The sequence below is a fragment of the Labeo rohita genome, unplaced genomic scaffold (assembly GCF_022985175.1).
Source record: "Labeo rohita strain BAU-BD-2019 unplaced genomic scaffold, IGBB_LRoh.1.0 scaffold_1720, whole genome shotgun sequence".
Taxonomy (NCBI): Eukaryota; Metazoa; Chordata; class Actinopteri; order Cypriniformes; family Cyprinidae; genus Labeo; species Labeo rohita.
Window position 1 is genome coordinate 2,715 of NW_026127913.1, and position 11,668 is coordinate 14,382.

The window sequence follows — 11,668 nt, forward strand, 5'->3', positions numbered from 1 at the left end:
CGTTTACTTCCTTGCAAAATCACCTTTTCCAAATTATTTTAAATAAATTTAAATTTAAATTAATTATTTTATTTATTTGCGTGCAGCGTGTGCATAACAGTCATGAGCGCAGGCCATACAGATGCTCGATAAGAATGAGTAAAGCGCAGATATGCTGTTCAGAAAAGACATCCCGCTCCCGTCCAAATTACACCAGAGTTACCGACCGCTACCGCGTTTTGTTTGTAAATTTGTTCCCGCGTAGCAAAAAAATCTAGTCGGGTCCCGCGGATACCGCGGGAGAGCCGTGGGAATGCAGACCTCTACTTTGATGTGTCATATATATGCCTCAGCATATTGTTGAAATAATCATGGTGGGCCGCTATGGCCAAAAATGCCAGGGCCGTTTTTGGGTCCCAGTCCAGCCCTGCACACCACTCTCAATAACAGCTGCAAATTTATTAATATTTTCAATATATTAATATAAATACATTTACATTTATCAGATGCTTTTATCAAAAGTGACATACAAATGAGAAGCATTACATTCAATGTGTACTCTTTCAAAGATTATGGTTTTACCACAGCAGTAAAAACAAAATCAACCATAGTTTTACTACAATACCAATGGTTTAACTGACTGTTGTAGTAAAACCATAGTAAGTACAAAAATAACCATTACTACAGTATTTGCAGTAAAACCATAGTTACTACAAATTTTACCATGATTTTAAAAATATGATTACTATAGTCATGGTTACCACAGTTTTACTGTAGTATTACTACAATATAACTATAGTAGAACCATGGCATCAAACCATGGTATGAACCAAAAAACAAAAAAACTAAACTTTGTTAAAACACTTATGGTTGCTTGCTACATTGTTAACTGTTGTATAAGTACAAGCAACTTTTCAAATACTTATTTCAAAGTAGGTTTGCAGAAAATGCATTTTTTCAGGATTACAATAAAAAAAAATTCTTTAATCAGCCAGAGGTGACTGAGACTTACTGGGGAAGATCTTCTGGCAACAAAGTAATGTCCATATGACAGCAGCTCAAACATAAAACATGTCATGTGTTCAGTACTAGTAATTATCTATTTTCATTGCCACACCAGAATCTAAGACTATTTTCATGGCAAAAACTGAGTTACAATAATACAAGACTGACATAAACAAAATAAAAACCAAGCAAACACTACAGCAGTTAAAATGTTTGAAATTATATGATACAAATAATTTATATATATATTACTAAGGTCTCTAGTCATGTGCTCACACACTATCCTTCAAGATTATTAAAGGCTAAGTTCAACAATTTTCAATCCAATTTGTATTGTTACAATGTTGGAAATACATGTAAAAGAACAATGTTTAATCTTTCTCAGAGATACCCAGTTTATTTGTCAGCAAAACTCAGCATTTTGATGATCCAAAAAGTGCGTTTTTGCCATTTTGTCATTTCTTTTTTGTCATCCTGCAGAGTGTTGCTTACAAATAAAAGGGGATAGGTACATACACATAACTCAGAGAAAGATTAAATATTGTTCATTTACAGATATTAGAAACACTGCAATAATACAAAGCAGGTTGAAAATCGTCAAACTTACCCGTAAAGGCAATATAAGAATAATATTTGTCAGTTTTGTATGTCCAGTTGCCATCATCTGAAGTCTTGTTGAGTGTTGTCATCATCTGAAGTCTTCACAAGTGAGGCTGGATCCAAAACTCTAGTAACCTTGGGATGGGCATCCAGAGATAGAAACAGTAAAGCAAAAGGAGAAAGATTAGTATAGCAGCTTTTATTATTTATTTCAGAGAAAGGTGATTTATTTAAGTCCACTTCCAAAACAAAGATTCACATATGATGTACTCACTCCATTGTCATCCAAGATGTTCATGTCTTTCTTTCTTCAGTCTTAAAGAAATTATGTTTTTGGAGAAAAACATTTCAGCATTTTTCTCCCTATAATGGACTGATATGGTGCCCCGATTTTGAACTTCCAAAATGCAGTTTAAATGCAGCTTTAAACGATCCCAAATGTGGTTGTAAATGATCCCAGTCAAGGAAGAAGGGAATTATCTAGCGAAACGATAGGTTATTTAAAAAAAAAAAAAAAATTCAAATACTTTTTATTCTCAAACGCTCATCTTGCCTTGCTTTCATTGAACTCTGTGTATTCTGATTCAAGACAGTTAGGTTATGTCGAAAAACTCAGACCGTATTTTCTCCCTCGGCTTCAAAAATAATTTCAAAATCATCCTACATCACTGCAGAAGCACAGACACAGTCTTTGCAAAGTGAACATGCAAATAAGATCAAACACCCTTAACAAAAAGGTAAAACAGCGATATATGATGATTTCAAAGTTGAGGGAGAACATGAGATGGGAGTTTTTCGACATGAATGAGAAAAAAACAGTCATGAATAAGAAAAAAAAAAAGTCCAGGCAGAGTAAGACAAGACGGGTGTTTGACATTAAAAAGTATATAAATTGTATTATTTTTATGAAAATAACCTATCGTTACGCTAGATAAGACCCTTTTTTTTGGCTGGGATCGTTTACAACCACTTTTTGGGATCATTTGAAGCCGTACACTGTTAAAAATTTTCCTGTATTTTTACAGTAAGTTACTGGCAGCAAGGTTGCCAACAAGTTAATGTACTGTAATGCAGCTTTACAGTATGTAGAATAGTGTACTGTAAAGCTACAAAACAGTATTGTACTGTATTTTTACAGTACTTTTCAATTTTGTTTTTACTGTAATTTGCTATTTGTGCAATAATTGTGTATTGTGTAGTAGGAATAGTACATACAAATAGTTAGTAAAATTGTGATACTACTATAACTCAGAATAAAATTACAAATCAAAAGACAATCCAAACATATTTACAAAAGTATTTTTATTAAAACATTTCTAAACATTTTAGTATTGTGTTTGCTACCCAGAGTACAGTGCATCAACATTTTACAGCCATGAAAGCATTTTAAGTGCGCAAGAATATAAATGAAACAAACAGATGTATCTTGAGAGCTGGATTGGGAATCAATGCCCTAAGAGAGAACTTGATTTATCTTAAAACTATCTAAAAAGTAAACTATCTTAAAATGAGCAAAAACAACAACAAGTGTCTTATAACCCTCACCCCTAAATGCAGGACACATGGGTGGTGACAAACAGGCCACTGACCCTCTCTGTGAAGTCCTCCATTTAAACATCATTTTGGACTGAATGAAGCTGTTGACATGCAGGGCTGATGGCCATCACTCTGCACCACCGTCCTAATCTTCTGCTCACTCCCCGTCTGGCAGTATATTTATTCCCATCAGTGGTGAAACTGAAACAGTCATGGAACACACAAAGACAAAACCTGTTATCCACAGCACCAGGAAAAATGAACAGAGCATGGGAAAAAAATAGTGAATAAAAATTCTGAAAAATAAATGAAAGAATAAATACAGTTGAATTCAAAAGTTTACATACTCCTTGCCTTGAATCTGCAAAATGTTAAGAGAGATTATCATAGAAAATGCATGTTATTGTTTAGTCCAAAAGAGAAAAGAACTTATAAAAGAACTTATAAAAATGACCCGTTTAAAAGTTTACATACACTTGATTCTTAATACTGTGTTGTTACCTGAATGATCCACAGCTGTTTTTTTGTTTACTGATAGTTGTTCATGTTCCTGAACAGTTAAACTGCCTGTTCTTCAGAAAAATTTGAAGATCAGGTAAATTTAACATTAAAAAAAAAAAAAAAAAAAAAAAAAAAGAAAACTGATGTGGATCATGTGGATCAAATCAAGTGTATGAAAACTTTTGAATGTGGTCATTTTTATAAATTCCACTATAATTTTTTCTTGTGGACTGTATGTAAACATCTTTTATTTGAAATATCTTATTCAGGTCAGTACTAAATAAAAATAACCTGCATTTTTTTTTATAAGCCCTCTTATTTTGGTAAAAAAAAAAAAAAAAAAGTAATATTTTGCAGATTCTGCAAGGTCTATGTAAACTTTTGATGACCGTAAATAAAAATGTAATTAATTTAAATGAAACTTACAAAATGTTGCCATGCGACAGCATTGCCCTTCCCAGGGTGCAAAGACAAGTGGACCACATTGTAGACCTGCAAAAAAAAATCAAATAAATTTGATTCAATAATGTGTTACTGTGCTTACTTGTTGACGATGTATAGGCTAAAGTCACGTAGACTGTTGTGTTGTGTATTTCATCCACTCCAACAATACATCAGTTATTTAAAAAAACAAACATATTATGCTTGACTTTGCTGAAGATTTTGGCATGCATTTTATTTTGGCATGACTAATTTACTATGTCCAGTATTAACCGCGACCGTGAACCCGACTTTTTTTTTGACGCACTGTAAATGTATGTATTAAAAAGTGCTCGTGTTTGTCATTGACAGGCTCGAATCGGAGGTTATTTTACCTCGCATACCATAGTAAAGCAAGCTTTGTTTAAACTCAACAGAATACAAAATAAAATTAAAGCTGCAAGCAGCGATGAAAGGGCCCTCGCACCCGGGCTCACCGCCGATCGGTGGCGAACGGTGGGCACTATGCTTTTCACATCTTAAATTTACGAGGAATATGTCAAAGTCATTTATATGTGCCAAACTTCCTGCTGCCAGTTGGTGGCGCTATGTCTATAACTGAATATTGGCATATAGATGTGTTCAGGCCAGCACTTTTGTCAAATATATGAAGTTTGGTGCAGATTGAACACAGTATGCTTGAGCTAGTGTAAGACATTACATATCTTGTTGCCAACAGGTGGCGCTATGATTATATCTGAATATTGGTCTTTAGGTGTCTTCAGGCAAGTACTCTTACCAAACATGTGAAGTTTGGTGCAGATCAGACATTGCATGTTTAAGTTAGTGTAAAATAAGTAATTTCCTGTTGCCAACAGGTGGCGCTATGATAATAACTGAATATTGGCCTCTAGATGTGTTCAGGCCAGGACTTTTATCGAACATGTGAAGTTTGGGGCAGATCGGACATTTTATGGCTAAGTTACAACATCTTCTATTTCCAAGGCGAAACTTCGAAATTTGTCAGGTCGCCACGGACACGCCCTTCAATGAAAACTCAAGATCTTCACAATTTAACATGACAAAGGGCTTTAGATTAGACTGACCAAATTTGGTGTTGATCCGAATAAATCTCTAGGAGGAGTTCGTTTTAATACGACGCCTGGAAATGGCAAAAATGGCACAAAATTTGCTTAGAAAATGAAAAATATCTGACTTCCTGTTGGGTTTTGGATTTTCCTCCAAGAGACTTTTTTGTAGGTATTTGTGTGTTACATGTGTGTACCAATTTTCATACATGTACGTGAAACGTAGCAGGAGGGGCACTTCATAGAAAGTGAATAGGTGGCGCTGTCGAGCCATTTTGCCACACCCACTTCTGGAACCTATATCAGATGTAAATTTTCGCCAGGTCTGATGCGTGTGCAAAGTTTCCTGACTTTTCGGGCATGTTTAGGCCCTCAAAAATGCAATTCATTTTGGAGAAGAAGAAGAATAAAAATAATTAAAGCTGCAAGCAGCGATGAAAGGGCCCTCGCACCCGGGCTCACCGCCGACCGGAGGCGAATGGTGGGCACTATGCTTTTCACATAGTAAATTTAGGAGGAATATGTCAAAGTCATTAAGATGTGCCAAACTTCCTGCTGCCAGCTGGTGGCGCTATGCCTGTAACTGAATATTGGAATGTAGATGTGTTCAGGCCAGCACTTTTATCAAACATACAAAGTTTGGTGCAGATTGAACATAGTATGCTTGAGCTAGTGTAAGACATGACATATCCTGCTGCCAAGAGGTGGCGCTATGATTATATCTGAATATTGGTCTTTAGATGTCTTCAGGGCAGTACTCTTACCAAACATGTGAAGTTTGGGGCAGATCAGACATTGCATGTTTAAGTTAGTGTAAAACAAGTCATTTCCTGTTGCCAACAGGTGGCACTATGATAATAACTGAATTTTGGCCTCTAGATGTGTTCAGGCCAGGACTCTTATCGAAAGTATGAAGTTTGGGGCAGATCGGACATTTTATGGCCGAGTTACAACATCTTGTATTTCCATGGCGAAACATCGAACTTTGTCTGGCCGCCACGGACACGCCCTCCAACGAAAACTCTAGATCTTCACAATTTAACATGGCAAAGGCCTTTAGAGTAGACTGACCAAATTTGGTGTTGATCTGAATAAATCTGTAGGAGGAGTCCGTTACTGAGTAAAACTTGTCACTTCCTGTTGCCAGCAGGTGGCGCTATGACTAAAACTGAATATGACTATGGGCATGTGTTCAGGACCAGACTCTTATCAAACTTGTGAAGTTTGGGGCAGATCAGACTTTATATGGCTGAGTTATAACAACTTCCTTTTTCATGGCGAATCATCGAAATTTGACAGGCTGCCACGGACACGCCCACCAACGAAAACTCTAGATCTTCGCAATTTAGCGTCACAAAGGGCTTTAGATTAGACTGACCAAATTTGGTGTTGATCTGAATAAATCTCTAGGAGGAGTTCGTTCAAGTACGACGCCTGGAAATGGCAAAAATGAGACAAAATTTGCTGGAAAAAATATCCGACTTCCTGTTGGGTTTCGGATTTTGCCTCAAGAGACTTTTTTGTAGGTATTGGTGTGTTACATGTGTGTACCGAGTTTCGTAAATGTACTTGAAACGTAGCTCGAGGCGCACTCCGCTGAATGTGTATAGGTGGCGCTATCGAGCCATTTTGCCACACCCACTTCTGAGACCCATATCAGACGTAAATTTTCGCCAGTTCTGATGCGTGTGCAAAGTTTCGTGAGTTTTCGGGCATGTTTAGGCCCTCAAAAATGCTATTCATTTTGGAGAAGAAGAAGAATAAAAATAATAATAATAATAATAATAATAATAATAATAAACGGAGCAATTCCAATAGGGTCCTCACACCATCGGTGCTCGGGCCCTAATAATAATAATAATAATAATAATAATAATAATAATAATAATAATAAATGGAGCAATTCCAAGAGGGTCCTCACACCATCGGTGCTCGGGCCCTAATAATAAACAGAGCAATTCCAATAGGGTCCTTGCACCACCGGTGCTCGGGCCCTAATAATAATGGAAATAAACCATAAGCTAACATTAATTCACTAGATATGAAAAGTTCAGCGGGTGAAAGAGCGCGTAACTCACAGAGTTTCGACCACAGCTTTGAGGGAGTTAGATAATAACATTTGCAGCTAAACTTGCGGTTTCATTCCACACTAAAAATATAATCAAATATGAACTTACCGAATTTGCAGTAATCAGCCGTTCTGCTTCTCTCTCCGGTCAGCAGCAGTTGTGTTCTGTCTGTGTGAGGTGGCGCGCTATTTACAGCAGTCCTGTATTATTGCCTGGCATATTACAGTCAGGCTACAGCAAGGTTATAAAATATACTGTAAAATATTCTCAAAATTACCCAGAATGCAATGTATTTTACTGTAATGTATAAATGTGGTATTGTACTGTAGGTTTTTACAGTACTATGCTGCTAAATCTACGGCGATTTGGAAGTTCAAACGGGGCACCATATCAGTCCATTATAAGAAGAAAAATGCTGAAATGTTTTCCTCAAAAAACATAATTTCTTTATGACTGAAGAAAGAAAGACATGAACATCTTGGATGACAATGGGGTGAGTACATCATATGTGAATCTTTGTTTTGGAAGTGGACTTCTCCTTTAATCACATATAACTGTAGTGCAGTGCTATGAGATGTGTTATGTTAATGTGTTATGTTACTTGGCTAAAAATGTGTATTTCAATCTAATTTAAACTAAAAGATTGTGCCTGAACAATTAATAGGAAGGCTATTCAAAAGTTAAGCAATAAAATACAAAAACACATTTCATATAATTTAAATGGTTAGTTCAGCCAAAAATGAAAATTCTGTCATTAATTACTCACCCTCATCTCATTCCAAAACCATAAGACCTTTGTTCATCTTCAGAACACAAATTAAGATATTTTTGATGAAATCCGAGAGCTTTCTGACCCTGCATAGACAGCAAGGGTCCTACCACGGTCAAGACACAGAAAGGTAGTAAGGACATCTGTAAAATAGTCCATGTGACATTAGCGGTTCAACCATACTTTTATGAACCTATAAGAATAATTTTATGGGCTAAAATAACAACTATATTCAACGATTTCTATTTCTTTTCTTCTGGTACAGTTTGCCGCCATTATGGAGAGTGTAGTGGACATGAAAAAGTTAACGTGTTTTTGTCTCTGTCACATGTTTGTGGTGGAGAGTCACAGGGTTACGTGGGAATGAGAATATTAATCACCTGTTCAATTAGAGAAGGAGGGAGAGGGGGTGAGCAGGGGCAATGTATTCTTTGTTGATCAACATAATACAATAAATCTTTATGCCATAAGTCTGTGCAATAAAGAAGAACAAAAAAGATAATTTTTCCTTACCAACACTGTATTCTTGTTGATGTCGTAAATGCATGTGCTGCGCCTTGTTTACAAGTGAGGAAAGCACGGGCATACATCAATGGTACTCTTGACTGATAATGGACTGTCCCAGAAGGGAAGAAATAAAGTCATTTTTTAATAAAGTCATTATTTTTGTTTCCTTGACACACAAAAAGCATTCTCATAGCTTCATAAAATTACAGTTGAACCACTGATGCCACATGGACTATTTTAACTGTCTCAGAAGGGAGAAAAATGTTTGGTAACTACAGATTACAGACAGTATAAAATTAGACTCAACTGATGTGTAATGCTGCTGAATGTAGTACATGCATGTGCTGTGCCTTTGTTACAAGCAGAGGAAATTGAATGAATACAGAACATCGTGGTACTCTTGATAATGACACACAGACTGTCCAGAAGGGAAGAAATCAAAATAAGAAATTATTTATAAAGTCATTATTTTGTTTCCTTAATTTGGCAAAAAAAGCATTCTCATAGCTTCATAAAATTACAGTTGAGCCACTGATGCCACATGGACTATTTTAACAATGTCTTTACTACCTTTCTGTGTCTTGACCGTGGTGGTACCCTTGCTGTCTATGGAGGGTGAGAAAGCTCTCGGATTTCATCAAAAATATCTTCATTTCTGTTCAGAAGATGAACGGAGGTCTTGCGGGTTTGGAACGGCATGAGGGTGAGTAATTAATGACAAAACTTTCATTTTTAGGTGACCTATCCCTTTAAGTGGGAGGAACATTCATTTGGAGGAACTGCACTACCTTTCAAAAGTTTGTAAATTCATAAACTTTTTTTTACATCTTTGAAAGAAGTCTCTTCTGCTCACCAAGGCTGCATTTATTTGGTCAACAATAAATGTAAAAACAATAATATTGTGTAATATTGTTATAATTTAACATAACAGTTTCTCTATGCAAATATATTGTGAAATGTAATTTCTGTTATCAAAGCTGCATTTTCAGCTTCATTACTCCAGGCTTCAGTGTCACATGATCTTCAGAAATCATTCTAATATGCTGATTTAATGCTCAAGAAACATTTAATTATTATCAATATCTTATCATTATCAAACGTTAGAGCAAACATTTCTGTTTCAAATAAATGCTGTAATTTTTAAACCCTGAAAACTGGAGTAATGATGCTGAATATGTAGCTTTGCAACACAGGAATCAAATAAATGCTGTAATTTTTAAACCCTGAAGACTGGAGTAATGATGCTGAATATGTAGCTTTGCAACACAGGAATAAATGACTTCTCTAAGAATATAAAAATACAAAATTATTTTAAAAATTATATTAATTTCACAATATTATTGTTTAACTGTATTATTAATCAAATACACAAAGTTGTGGCAGGCAGAAAAGACTTTACCATACCAAAACTTATGAAACAGTAGTGTATGTTTGAGATTTTACTTACTAGTCCAATGGTTTATAGCACTTTGGAGAAGGAGGTTCACTCTGAGTCTGTTGATGTGCAGCAGGCCATCAGCATGGAAAAATCTAGGAACAAAACAAGCAATTTGTCACAGAGACAACATTATTTAGTATGCAGTTGCTGGTTTATTAGAAGGAAATAAGCTAAACAGGTAAAATGCAGAAAATAGAAAGAATATACAGAATATATAATATACTACAACTAGATAACAGAATCTATGTTTTTAGTTTCTTAAAATTACTGTAATAAATAAATATATAACTCTGCAGAAAAAAAAAAAAAAAATAATAATGATGCATGGTGATATAGGTGAAATATATTTTGTGGAAAAAAATGCATATTTAGTTATTTCATGAGCTTCTTCAGTTCTCCTGTATATTTCCTACTGAAATTTTGAAACCTTGCAGCTTCCCATCTGTTGTGGAGGGTTTATTTCTGTCCTCCTGAAATCACAGAACCATTTTTATCAATATTCGTTTAACTTAAAAGATCAAAACGCATTTGAACTTGTTTTCAGCCATTTAGGTTAAATAAATTTGCCTACTTCCAATAACCCATAGTCAAAATGGCAGTAAAACCTTTACACTTCAGTCAAAACCTGCTATATACACACGAGAAGATTTGATTAAAAGCCCAAAGTTTCATAAACAAGAGCTCAATCTCTAACGTTAGCCTACCTCGTCTGTGAGATGCTAACGGACTTTGTCGAAGACATTAAACCATTTCTATAAAGTAAATATTCGACAGAAACCTGTCAATTACAAGTAAGAAAGGAGTCAGGAACAGTTTTATGTAACATTTGTATAATTTAAAGCACGTAACTTACCTAAAAGCAGTGACAACATTAGCGAGAGACCGAGTTTTCCTGTCAGGTGTCCTGTTGCCGCCCCGTTTCCATGGCAACTCCTTAAAACGTCAAAGTCACACAATTTTTACATAAGTAAACGTCTAGAATTAAAACATTACATGAACAATTCACAGTCTCATTCAATCATTATCCAATAATGAATTTAAAACTCATTTATTTCAAAAAGGAACCGCAACAATAGCTCACTGTAGAGACGCTGTTACCGTTAGCTAAGCAGCTAAACAAGTTAACATTAGTTGAAAATGAGTCAAAATCAAACAGGGCTCGCTGCAAAGCCTTTTTCCCTGTACTACAGTGCACCGAGCGCTTACTAGTTACTAAGTGTCACGTAATTCACAAAATAAGACTTTTTTCCCCCAGTTTAACTCAAGTGAAAACTTACCTGAACGCCACAGATGTCCCGGATGAGTCGCCTTCTCTCTGGTGGGTTGCTAAGAGACGAATAACCGTCCAAATTCAAACAGAAAAGAGCGGCATCGGCCTTCGGTCGTGAGCAAACTCATGGGCCGACCTTTGATGAGCTGGCAAAATAGAGCACACCCGCCTATGCCTGGCCGATCCTTATTAGATCTGACGTTCTGCTCACGGGCCGACGATCATAATTGTAAAAAGTACTGTACTAATGGGGGTACCATTTTCCACCATATGTTTACCAGATAAGGCTGTCCCAATTCTTACTTTGATAAATCTATCAAATAAAAAGTCTTTAATCCAATTATAAATATATGTTCTACCTGTTATTCCTATCTTATTAAGTTTTATCAATAAACCTTGTACAAAATTCCCTGCCTCACGCATGCGCAAGTCGAACTTTTTCGGACTTGTCTGGTGCATGCGCAGAAAGTTTTCAGTGTTCCTCAG

At 35.9% G+C, this 11,668-nt stretch overlaps 2 long non-coding RNA genes across 2 annotated transcripts; both read right to left on the reverse strand.

Moving 5' to 3' along the window:
- Nucleotides 1-573: 573 nt before the first annotated feature.
- On the reverse strand, nucleotides 574-11,356 carry LOC127158827 (uncharacterized). The gene is made up of 4 exons (XR_007826284.1): nucleotides 11,190-11,356; nucleotides 10,766-10,845; nucleotides 9,922-10,004; nucleotides 574-1,719 (listed from the first exon to the last, which is right to left on the reverse strand). It is a non-coding gene; the product is annotated as an uncharacterized LOC127158827 (long non-coding RNA).
- Nucleotides 2,915-7,369, reverse strand: LOC127158828 (uncharacterized). Its single transcript, XR_007826285.1, has 3 exons — nucleotides 7,307-7,369; nucleotides 4,048-4,113; nucleotides 2,915-3,321 (listed from the first exon to the last, which is right to left on the reverse strand). It is a non-coding gene; the product is annotated as an uncharacterized LOC127158828 (long non-coding RNA).
- Nucleotides 11,357-11,668: the final 312 nt, after the last annotated feature.